Raw genomic sequence first — 13078 nt, forward strand, 5'->3', positions numbered from 1 at the left:
ATATATCTGACAAAAGGTTTATATCTAGAATATATAAAGAACTCTCAAAACTCAACAAGAAGAAAACAACCCAATTAAGATATGGGCAAACAACTTGAACACACACTCAACCAAAAAAAAAAAAATGTAGCTAGCAAATGAGCACATGAAAATATCTTTAATGTCATTAATTATTAGGATCATGCTAATTAAAGTCACAGTGAGATACTACTATATATCTATTAGAATGGCTACAATTAAAAAGACTGAGCAAGGCAAGGGTGAGAATATAGAGGCGTTGCAGCTGTTAAGCACTGGAGATGGTGGGGATGTAAAATGACACAACCACTCTGAAAAATAGTTTGGCAGTTTCCTAAAAAGTTAAGCATCCTTCTACCATATGATCCAGTTGTTCTGGTCCTAGGCATTTATGCTAGAGAAAGTAAAATACAACCATACAGAGTTATACAAGAATATTCATAGAAGTTTTATTTTTAATAGCCAAAAACTGGAAACAATTTAAATGTCCATCTACAGGGGACATGATCAAACAAACTGCTATGTGTACATACAGTACAATACTACCTAGCACTCAAAAGGAATGCATTATTGATGAAAGCACCAACATGGATGGAGCTCGAAATGATGATGCTGAGAAGCCAGACAAAACAGAATACATTCTGTATGATTCCATTTATATAAAGCTCCAAAAAATGCAAACTAATCTACAGTGACAGAAAGTAGATCAGTGGTTTTGTGGACTGGGGACATAGGGAGGAACTGTAAGTGGCAAAAGGAAATTTTGGGGGCCAATGGACACATTCACTGTATTGTGGTGTTGATTTCATGGGTGTAGATGTATGTGTGCCAAAATTCATCAAACTGTTTACACTTTAAATATGTGTAGTTTATTATTGTGTCAATTATATCTCAATAAAGCTTTTTTTTTTTTTTAAAGTAGAAACAGGGCTCCAGAGCCCAGGACTTGAAGAAAATCACAAAATAGAAGAGAAAATGTTGAGATGGAGGGCTCAGAACATGGGCTGTAGGAGAAGGGTGTTAGCAATGGTTTTTTACTGTGTGTTCAGCTGGTAGAGGTGACGTCTGGCCTCCTAGCCAGGCAAGGCCAGATAAAAATGACAGAAGGACAGAAAAGAATAGACTGGTGCCAAGCTTGAGGCCTAGGGGTCACGGGAATATGGGAGAAAGTGGGAAAAGAATAATGATTCCTTAAGAATATTTAGTCTCATTAAGTTATATATACTTATTATATTACTATTTAGATTTAGATCAAAATTAAGTTCTTAAGTCCATATAAAATACCAAGAATATACTGCAAAGAATGGGAGATCCATTTCAAAAGGTAATTTTCTCTAAGGTTTATGTTAAGTGGTGGTTGATCTCAGCGTGAAATGTAGTATTGTCTAAATTCTGTAGGCTGTATTCAAAGGAAAAAAAAAACAAATTGTGCCAAAATCTTACCTGAGTTATTAAAGAGATGAGAGAACAGAAATCAACAGAGACAGGTAATATTCCATACATGCAACAAACTGCATAATGAACTGGAAGAAGAGGAGGAAGACCACCAGTGAGAGTATATGTAGGCCACTTAAATAAATCTCAGAAAGTTGAGAGCAGAGAGGCCAAAACACTTGACAAGGAAAAAGCTGTTGATCAATTTAGCAAGTGTAGTTTCCATGGAGAAGTAAGGACAAAAATAAATATAAGCTAAATGACTATTCTACCTGGAGGACTTCAGAAGCACTCATGAACAGACAGTATGTTCACCAAGTTTCCCACCACCAGTCCTTCATTCAACAATTGAGTAGCAGCCACTATGTGTCAGCTAAGTGCTAAGCTCCAGGGACACTGCAGAACAAGAATGGACCGGTCCTTGGTCTCACAGCACTAATAGCCCAAGGAGGAAGATAAATAAATGATTGCATATATAATCACAAACTGCAGGCATTACTGCAAAGAAATGTCACCTAGGAAATCCATGGATATCAGTGAATTCTGCCAGTCAATAGCAGAATAAGCTAAAGAGGTGACTGAAGTGCGTGGACAGAACCACGCAGGAAGAGAACAGTGAGGCCATCAGAAAGCCGGGGAGAGATCTGAGGACTCTAACACCTGATGTCCAGGTTATGGAAGGTAAGGCTGCCAAGGAGAGTGAAGAGCAGGCAGGAGTCATTAGTGTTGAATGCTTCTCAGAGGTCAAATAAGAGAAGACCTAAATATCAGAGGACTCAGCTGCAGGGGACTCACTACGGGAATCACCATCACCACAAGCTGTCTTGGTGGAATAGAAGAGGGTGCAAACCAGACGGGAGGCAGAGGAGCTGGAAGTGAGAGGCAAGGAAATGGAGGTGGTACAACCCATTTATCCAAGAAGGTGTGTTGCGAAGAGAGGAGTGAGAGCAGAAATTAGAGAGAGCATAGAGTTGAGAAAGGTGTTTGAGTTTGTTGTTGCTTTTGTTTTGTTTTGAATAAAGAGTTACGAGCGGATCTTAAATATAAGAGGAAAGAATCAAAATTGAGAGCAGAATCAACAAACTGATTCAAGAGTTTATATGAAAAGGCAAAAACCCAATATTGAAAGAAAAGAACAAGTTTGGAGGACTGACACTACCAGACTCCAAGACTCTCTACAAAGCTACAGTCACCAGCAGTGTGGTACTGGTGAAAGAGCAAGAAGATCAGTGGAACAAAAGAGACAGCCCAGAAGTAGACACACACAAATATAGTCAACTGATCTTTGACAAAAAACAAAAGCAGAACAATACAAAAACAAACATAGTCTTTCAACCTACGGTGCTGGAACAATTCCAAAAATGAATCTCATCACAGGCCTTACACCCTTCAAAAATTAACTCAAAATGAATCGTAGACCTAAATTAAAATACAAACTATAAAACTCCTAACAAACTATAGGAGAAAATTCAGATGACCTTGGGTATGGCAATGACCTTTTAGGCACCACACCAAAGGACATTAATGAAAGAAACAATTGATAAGATAGACTGCATTAAAATTAAAAGCTTCTGTCCTACAAAGATGGTCAAAAGAATGAGAAGACAAGCTACAAACTGGGAGAAAATATTTGCAAAAGACACATCTGATAAGGGGCATATCTGTTGTTCAAAATATGCAAAGAACCCCTGAAGTTCAATAATAAGAACATGAACAACCTAATTAAAAATAGGCCTAAGACCTTAAAAGGCACCTCACCAAAGAAGATATAGAAATGGTAAGTAAGCATATGAAAAGATGCTCCACATCATATGTCATAGGCAATTTCATATTAAAACAACAATAAGATACCATTATACATCTGTTAGAATGGCCAAAATACAAAACACTGACAACAGGACGTGGAACAACAGGAACCCTCATTCACTCCTAGTGATGAAAATTAGAAGAAACACTTTGGAAGACGGTTGGCAATTTCTTACAAAATTAAACAGTCTTACCGTACAGTCAAGTAATCATGTTCCTTGGTATTTACCCAAAGGATGTAAGAATTTATGCCCACACAAAAACCTGCACACAAGTGTTTAGAGCAGCTTAATGCATGACAGCCAAAACTAGGAAGCAACCAAGATATCTCTCAGGAGGTGAATGGATAAATAAACGGTGGTACATCTAGACAAGGGAATATTATTCAGCCCTACAAAATGAGCCACTAAGCCATAAAAAGACATAGAAGAACCTCAAATGCATATAGCTAAGTGAAAGAAGTCAATCTGGAATGGCTATATACTGTTTGATTCTTACTATATGACAATCTGGAAAAGGCAAAATTATGGAGACAAAGGATCGATGAATGCCCAGGTTAGCAGGGAGGGAGGCATGAATAGACAGCACACAGAGGAGTCTTAGGGCAGTGAAATTTTCCTATATGATACTATAATGGTAGCTGTGTGTCATTAATGCATATCTAGAACAACAAGATGTACAACACCAAGAGTGAACCCAAATTTAAACTATGGGCTTCGGATGATAACAATGTGTTGATAGAGGTATGTGGGTTATAACAAATGTACCACACAGGGGGTTTCTTTGGGGAGGAGGTAAATGGGAACTCTCTGCACTTTCTGCTCAGTTTTGCTGGGAACCTAAAACTACCCTAAAAATAAACTCAATTTTAAAATTTTTAGAGGAGAGGTTGAATACAAAATAGAGGGAAGGGGTACTATCAGGTTGCTGGAAGGTGGAAAGGAACAGAGTAGAGGTTCCTGTGAAGAAATTGGATGTACACAAGGGATATAATTTCTATTTTAACAAGCAAGAAGAGGGATGTGATCAATAAGGATGTACATTGAGTCGTGTTTGACAGCAGGAAGTTGGTGAAATGTTCCTGTGTGCAGCTGCAAGAATTCTCATAACCCTGCATTAAAGCTAGGCTTGCCAGCCCTTAATTCTTAAGAGAAAAGACCACCCATGGATGTGCACAAACACCAATATCTGCTCTCCAGGGCCATAAGAATGAAGTTCCAAACTAAATATAATCTCAATTACTGCCCTAACTAAAGCCTTAGTCTTTTCTAGGTAGTAAGTGAGGCAAACAGGCAGGCCTCAAGAGTATTATTTTGTAAAATAGGGCATTTATGGCTTCAGTGATTGGAAGTTATTGAAAGCTTGTGAAAAGGAAGTCAAGGTGTTTAAGAGGTTTAAGTGGGGAGAGGGGCACACACGTGTGTGTGTGTGTGTGTGTGTGTGTGTGTGTGCCTTTCAACAAATAAATCTAAATAGCCTTTGATTATCAGACATTACAGAGCTATCGTTTTTACAACTGCCATTTAAGAACATGGGCGACCCAACTCACCTGATGGCCTGTGAGGCACTGAGAGTGTGGCCGTCCCTCTTTCAGGCCATAAGACCCTCGGATGCACTCTTGCAGTCCATGGGCAGTCTTTAAACTCTGCTGCTTTTTTCCAAGGCCCACTTGCTCTCACAAACACACACTCACATGCACATACAATCCAAAGATCAGCCACCTTTCTGCATAAATGAGTCGAAGCTATTTAATAAATCTCTTACTTCTTTTTCCCCAATCTCCCATAACCTACTATAATTATTTCTTAATGGGCCAACTTTCCACTTTACCATCTGCCTCCTGAATATACATTTGAGGAAACCCATTTGCTCACTGAAATATTCCTGTCCTCTTGGATTTCAGCATTTCTTCTTCTTCTAATTGTCCTAGTACATGTTTTTTATCCTTTTATCACTTCTGATCTGTTTCATATCCCTGGACTTTAGACTCAAGTCTCATTGGAGTGCTGTGATCTTCAGATTTTGAGATGTCCCACAGGAGTTCAGGGTCAACATAAGAAAATATAGTTGATTGCAAGGTTGTTCTTTAAAAGGGTGATATTCTTACAGGATAGTGGGTCCTTTCCAGTAAATATCATTCTTTTTCTGAAAATACATATTCTGAATCCTGAGTGAACATAGGAGTAAACAGTGGAATTAATTAAAAATGGCAGTGCCTAGGCCCCATCCACAGAACCCACCTATATACATCTGGAGATGAACCTGATTTTTAACAAGTATTCCAGGAGATACTGTTTGGAGATTGTGCATGGGCCACACTCAGAGACATTCCTTAAAATAAATGCAAATGCTTGGCTGGCATTACAGAAATCTGCAGGTTTCTACTTTGGAAAATTAGAAGTGAGAGTTAGGAGTGCTCCAAGACTGCTATATTCTGAGGTTCCGCCACGTCTTCAGGGACCTAGGTTTCTTCCGTCTTTAAACACTGCCACGCTTGGCCTGCTTGCTTTGTCCCCAGCTCGCTCCCCACACAGTTTCCTGGTGGCTGGACAGTGCCAGACAGCACAGTTCACTTCCAGAAATGACAGCTCCACAAGAAGCCATGTTTCCCCGTTGGTTCTTCTAGAAAAGCAAGAAATCCTTCTTCAAGTGCGCACGTGTTTCACCGGCCTGAGCCAACAGATGATGTAAGAAATGGGACTGATTGCCTCAGAGTGTCTGGAGCTGAGTGAGTCACGTGGGGGGGGGGGCAGTGAACAACTAAATCAAATCAAGAGGAAGAGGGCTGGAAAGGACTTGGGGAGATGGCCCTCAATGCTCATGCAACATTTCATTCATTTTCCATTATGTAGTTTTTGTGTAATTCCTTCAGATGAGACCACGGGGGATTTGGTGAGAGCCGAAGCCCCTGGAAAGAGGTAAGGAGGGCAATGAAAGAACGCGTTAGCCATCTGACTGGGGTACCACCGTGTACTAAGTGCCCTTACCACCCTCCTGAGTCCCAGGAGGTGCTCGGGAGGGAGCATGAGCAGCTGTGCACAGCAGTGGCGACGATGCCCGGACTTAAATTCACCTGGTATAGAGGACATTATCACCATATTAAATGTAATCCACAAAACTCCATTAACAGGCATTTCTCTGCAGCACAATCTCCCAGCGAAGGAGAAAAAGATTTAAAGGCAAACAGCTGACTGTCAGAAGAAAAAAAAAAAATGAAAAGTAAGAGGTACATCCACAGTGTCTCAGGAAAGATAAACAAGTTACCTGTGTGTAAGGAAATAGAGGCAGTGCACGCCCACCGCGTGGGCAGCCTGGGGGCTGCGGCGGCCCCCAGGCAGCACGACCCTCGCTCACCCGCGCTGGGGGGAGCAGCCCCAGACCACCAGCGAGGAGCACAGACCGGCAGGCTTGGCGGCACCGACCCGCACCATCCCATCCTAGATCTGGTTCCACGCATCCATGACCCCGAGCATCCGCTGACGCCAGAGGAACTGAGCGGGTAGAGCAGGTGCGCGTTCAGGTGAGCCACCCGGGGCACCGCGGCCGCGGCCTGCACGCCCACCACCCGCACTGCAGCGCGCCCGCCCTGCTGGCCTGTCCGTCAGGGTCAGCGTCTCCCTCCTTTCACCCGCCTCCCAGGACGGACCTGCGCGTCCCTGCTGGAGGCCATGGGGCGGTGCCCGTCGGCCCCAGGCCTGTGCTCTGGCCCCAGCTGCACCCACCGCCTTGTTTTCTAGAAACACTGGCAATGAGAGACTAACATTTTACCTTTTGTAATAAACCCTTAATTTAAATTCAAAAAGAAAAAGGAAGTAGAACATCTGTATTCCACTCTTTTCTGAATGTTTTAAGTAGCCTAGAAAAAGAAATTGAATAACCATATTTCTTTTCCCTTGGGACTCACAAATGGAACTTTCAGAGTGACAAAAACGAAAGCGACTACTATGCTTAGCTGAAGAAACCAAATGGCAGATTCAGCGATTTCACACCAAAATTCATACATGAATGCCTGGGCCTGTCAAGAATACAAGACCTCACGGGGAAGGCAGTATAGCACAGAGAAGACAAGTAGTGACTCTATAGCATCTTACTACGCTGATGGACAGTGACTATAATGGGGTATGTGGTGGGGACTTGATAATGGGGGGAGTCTGATATCCTCAATGTTGCTCATGTGATTGTATATTAATAATACCAAAAAAAAGTAAAAGAATAAAAGTAATTTTTAAAAAGAAAAGACCTTTCTCACTTCATTACGGGGGCACCATCAGAACAGCTTGGTGTCAGTAAGAGCAAGACAGGCCAGTAAGGTGACCAGTTCATCCCAGTTCATCCAGGACTGTCCCATTTTAAAACTGAAAGTCCTAAGGCCCTGGATAAATGGGGACAACAAGGCCAGACCATGCCTGTGAAAGTCAGAGAGGTGCAAGGAAATTGAAACTGAAGAGCAGGCACAGGACTCCAGGATGGACAAATGACTTTAAATAATGTTGAAAGAAACTGACAGAACTTCTACAGATAATTTATGGACAGTTGTGATAAGCGGGACAAAGATGCAGAGGCCAAGAAAAGGCTGTTTTTTCTATCAAGGGAAAGAATGTATTTCAGAAACCACAGAGGCTGGCAATGTTAACATTACTCAGTTTCATTTAATTGAATTCAATAAGTAGTTTTAGGGGCACCTAATTTGTGTAAAACAGTGCCTAAATGATCACCAACCCTGAAGTTAATGATCACATATGAAAATAGACATGTTGTTAAAAACAAGTATGTGCTAAGACCTGATGAACCTGAAGACACTGTACCAAATGAAGTAAGCCAGTCACAAAAGGACAAATACTGTGTTATTCTTCTTATGTGAAGTTCCTAGAGCTGTCAAATTCATAGAGACAGAAAGTAGAATGGTGGTTTCCAGGGACTGGGGGAGGGTGGAATGGGGGGTCAGTGTTTAATGGGGACAGAGTTTCTGTTTGGGAAGAGGAGAGAGCTGTGGAGACGGATGGGAATGGCGGCTGTGTAGCAGTGGGAAGACACTCGATGCCTCAGAACTGTACACTTAAAAATGGCGAAAATGGTAAATTTTCAGTTCTGTGTATAACAATAAAAAGGCAAATGTGAGTTCACTAAGGTAAAGTCACGCCAAATAATCTTATTTTCTATGTGGTTGAGTTGGCGGCCTGGGGATCAGAAGTGATTTCACAGACATTCATTCATCCTGAATGCAGGGAAGCAGCTAGTGCGGACAGGAAAGGAAGACTTGGTGACAGCGCATCCTGTAGAGTCAGAGCTCGTTAAACAAGGTCAGTGTAGTCTATTTGTTTCTCAACCCTGCCTACACATTAGAAGTGTAAACTTCTCAGGAAGGGGTCCAGGCCATGGGATTTTTAGAAAGTTTCCATCTAATTTTCATGTGCCGCTAGGGCCCGCTGTTTAACAGAGGTCAGTTTCAGAGAAGCTATTTGTGGCATGCCTCCGGACTCTCCCTTGGACGCTGGCATAGAAAATTTGAAATGAGGAAGATTTAAAATTAATCAGAGCTGGGTTTGAATTCTCCATTTTCCCTGTATTAGCTCTAAAAGCTTGGGCAGATCACGACATCTTTGAGCTTTAACTTACTTATATGGAAATAGGGTAACTCTATTTACCTTAGAGGTGAGTGTAAGAAAGAAAAATCATGTGGACTGCAGTTATCAGAGAGGAATTCTGGGAGGTAGAGCTTGCAAAGGGCCTTGAAAAAGTGGGTAAGACCCTAATAGGAACAAATTTGGGAAGGGGAGTTACTGTCAGGAAGCCCAGCCTAAGGCATGGAGAAAACAAGGAGCATGCTGGGCGTGTGTTGGCCTGGGGGGGCGGGGGGCTGTATTACATGATCTTCAGGGCAGACAATGGGATGCCATGAATGGCAGCCTGGAGAATTTAAATAAAGATGCCTTTAGCTGCCCTGTCTAAGGCATTCCTGGACCAACTAAAGGTAGAATCTGGACAGCTAACTGGAAAACAATTACAGTTAATTCAATTCAACAAATTTTGTTTTATTAGTGCCTCCTCAGTGCCAACCACTTTTCCAGGAGCTGTGGGAAATACAACCAATCGCAAAACCTGGGAATACTCTAATCAGTATCAATAAACATTTTCTAGACAAATCAATGGGGGTAAATGAATCAATGTGTAATAGATATTTGGGCAAATGGAGAGAGAAGGTAGTCATGAAGGAATAATCACATTAGAGCAAAAGTTTTGAGAAGAAAGACGGAGCTATTTATTTTTATCTGTTAGCTCTGAGCCAATGATGTGGGCAATATGTTCTATAGTTAAAATGAAATAACATCTCTAATGAAATAAAATAACCATCTTAAAATTGGCCAAATAGTGCTCTACTAAATATTTGACCTCCTCTAAATTTCTAGAGTCTGTTGTATTGTGCAGATCATTTATTTTTTTAAAAAAACTCACAGTAAGCCCTACAAATTGAAGAAAAGTTAGATAAATAAAAAAAAAAACTCACCTAGATACACTTTCTGAAAAAACATGGAAACAAATATTTTCTTAACATTGTAAGAATAATATGGACATTGGCAGTAAAAATGCCCTATTAGCTGGTTTGTAGTCAAATGAAAAAGAAAAAAAGAAAGAGAAATAGGAGGGTCAAGGGAACAGAGGGGATGGGTACAGGGAGAGATTGGTTCATTCATCCAAAATAAATAATCTTGCTGAAAATAATAACATCTATAAAATTATTTCAGCATAAGAAGGGAAGTTGAGAGTATATCCATTTAGATACAAAACCTTGGCTTATACTATGCTGTCCTTTCCAAAGACCACAGTAAGCCAAAATGTTTTCAAAATTACATTTTCCACATCACCTGAGCTGATACACCAGAGTAATGTGAAATAATATAAATTTGACTTTCAAAGGGGGTGTTTCAACCTGCGTTTTGCAGTGTGGAAAATTAAGCCAATTCTTCTGAATTGATTAAATGCAGAAAATAAATCTGTGGGGGGAGAAGGACGTATTTCTGCCTCTCTAGGCTACTCTTCAGGGCAATGTATTTTTTATGTTCTCTTAGGAAGCGATGATGTAGGGTTGTCATTAAAAACATCAGATATCATATTTAGTTATATGTGACAGTTGCCACTGAAACCCAATTCTAATTGGGTCATCAATGCAGCTCCTTGCGGCTATTTTAAAGGTGGGTGGGCGTGGCTTTTTGTTTATTTGTTTTGTATTTGTTAGCTGGAGGAAGGACACCGTGCACTGTGAGTGTCCTGCACAGGATACAGCATAAAGTGGACACATAACAAATATTTGCTGAAGAGAAGGAAGGGGAGGAAGATTCAAAGTAAGGGGAGAGAGGGAGTTGCCACTTTGTTTCTGTTGTCGAGGAACCCCAGACAGACCTCCCACAGCTCTCCTGCAGGCTGTCCAGGCTAAGGGCATCGAGAATCTTGTTTCCATGCACCAACATTTTAAACAAATGACTGCAGACAGAGTTTCAAGCAATAAAAGAAACAAGTGAGTGCCTTTATGAGAGATGAAAATGGGGATTACTTCCCAAGAAACAAGACTGTTCAATGGGCTTTTAACAGGAGCAGAGAGTAAATGGTCCCTGGTACCCCTTACCTCACCCTTCTGCAGATGCCAGCCTGTCTCCCTCACAGACCCGAAGCCTCAGCAGGCAGTCCTATAAATGAGACCTGGGAGGCTTCGCATTTGGCTCTTTCTCCCGTCCCCCTACCGTTATCCATTGCAATGTCTCCCACTAGCCCTGGACATTATTTTAATCACCCTCAAAGAGGCTTTTGGCAAGAGGAGTTCCAGTGGAGAGGAGGGCACGGTGCATAATTGTTCTTAGACAAAAGCAGAGAAGGAAGTGACAGAGAGGACAGAACAGAGAGCCTCATCTGTAATGCAGGGCCCGCCGTCCCCAGATGTTACCAAAAAATCAGGATCTCTCCCTGCAAGAAAAATTGGATTAGTCACCGTCTTGTCTCCTAATGGACACACTCTGTGATCTTTAGAGCTTCATTTACTGGGTTAATAGTGCTTTGCCTGAGTTCCTTCGCTATGGAAAAAAAAAAAAAAACCTGTAAGAAGAAATATTCTGGGTGCCGTCCGCAACCACTGACACGAGTAATATCGTATTCATCACAGACAGACCTCGTATCTCATTACTGCTGAAGACTTGCCCCGGAGGCATCGAGCTTGGCCAGGCCAGGCCTCTCATGTGGAACCGTTCAGGTATATTGTGAAATGATTTAATGCGATAATAATGTCCACTTTGCGAGATGGATTATGTTTTTCATAGTGGCTGATGGTTAATGAATGATACATTAGCAAACATCGCGAAAACATTATTGGGAAATGCAGATGAAGCGGCGGCGTTCTTTTTCCTGCTGCTTCTTGGCGTTCGCCCCACGGGGCCCGTGGGGCGCCCCTCCCCCACTTCCCCGCAGAAAGATGGGGAGCAGAACTTCCAGGAATCAGAAAACTTAATTTATTTAAAAGAAAAAGAAAAATCCCAGCTCTGTGTTCTCTCAGCCTCCCCTCACCAGAAGGAGGGATGAATACTAAAAGCGTTCTAACATGTGCTGAAATATCTCTTCTTAAATCAAATGAGAATCAATGAAAGTGCGAACCTGAACAAATACATTATATGTTGACCCAGTTTATTAGATGAAGCCGTTTAGCCTGATTTGATTTATCTGGCCATACACAGCTCAGCTGTGAAATGAGATAAGCCGAGCCCATTCCCCTTATTTACTATATTATCACAGCTCTTGCTGGCGCTGCCGCGTTAAGTGTCTGTCAGTATTGCCATTACAAATCCCTGTTTTCGGCAGCTGCAAAGATTCACTCCCAGCTGCCCTGTGGCATGGCAGACCCTAACCCAGGAGAGCAGCCTCTGAAAAGATGGATGTAACTCCATGGTATTATTCACATTCTCTGTTGCTGAGTAACTAGGAGGCATGCGGATATCTCCGTGTCATGGGGCTGGTTCTCACCTGCTGAAGCATCAGGCACACTCCCGTTTGTATTTTATTTTGATTCTTCTCTCATTGACCTTTCCTGGAGAAATGTTTCCAAAATGTTCTCTTTTGTTTTTCTCCACTCACTTTGGAATGCAGAAGCCTCCACATTTCAAGGACCCTTCTCCACCATGGGCAGGCAGGTCTTCGTCCAGAAGGCAATGAGGACTGAGATCACAGAAGACAGATGCCCTCCCTGTAGGGTCAGCAGGGGAACCTGCCCAGGAGGCAGCAGGGCTGACCCTGTTATTTTGAGATTTTCGGTAAGCATCTATAATCCAGATGCCCAATTCAATTAAGTTGTATACAGAGAAAGAGATACAAAGGAGAGAGGGGCTTTCTATTATTAAAGTTCCATTTAAAGAGGCATAAAAAAACATTCTTATTATCTTTCCATCCCATTCCTGTTCCAGCCCCACAGAGTATGTAACCCCATGAAACCACATATGAGTAAGAATCTTCTGTGTGATCCTTCTTGAGACATCTCCAGACTTTGGTGTGTGGCCCAGCAATCCACAGCAGAAAGCAGATCAGCAGGAAGTCCAGGAAGCTGGTGTTTAGCACCAGAGACATCCCCTACTTCCCTAGTGAGATCCCTCTGGTCTCAGGTCTGAATCAGGCACAGAGCAGGAGCCAAGAGAACAACCGAGCAGAAACCACAGGGGACTCCTGGTGACACGACGCTCCGGTCCCATGCTTACTCCCTGCTCTCTTCTGAAACACCACCTAAATAAGAGAAATTGAATCAAATAAGCATAAATGCATGGCACAAAAAAAAATAGAAGAGGATACA

General features: G+C 42.0%; 1 long non-coding RNA gene across 1 annotated transcript; it reads left to right on the forward strand.

The window, feature by feature from the left end:
* Positions 1-8243: 8243 nt before the first annotated feature.
* LOC118914188 (uncharacterized) lies at positions 8244-12811 on the forward strand. Its single transcript, XR_008994308.1, has 4 exons — positions 8244-8558; positions 10642-10771; positions 11411-11497; positions 12699-12811. It is a non-coding gene; the product is annotated as an uncharacterized LOC118914188 (long non-coding RNA).
* The last annotated feature ends 267 nt before the right edge of the window (positions 12812-13078 follow it).

Source organism: Manis pentadactyla, chromosome 16, assembly GCF_030020395.1.
Source record: "Manis pentadactyla isolate mManPen7 chromosome 16, mManPen7.hap1, whole genome shotgun sequence".
Classification (NCBI taxonomy): Eukaryota; Metazoa; Chordata; class Mammalia; order Pholidota; family Manidae; genus Manis; species Manis pentadactyla.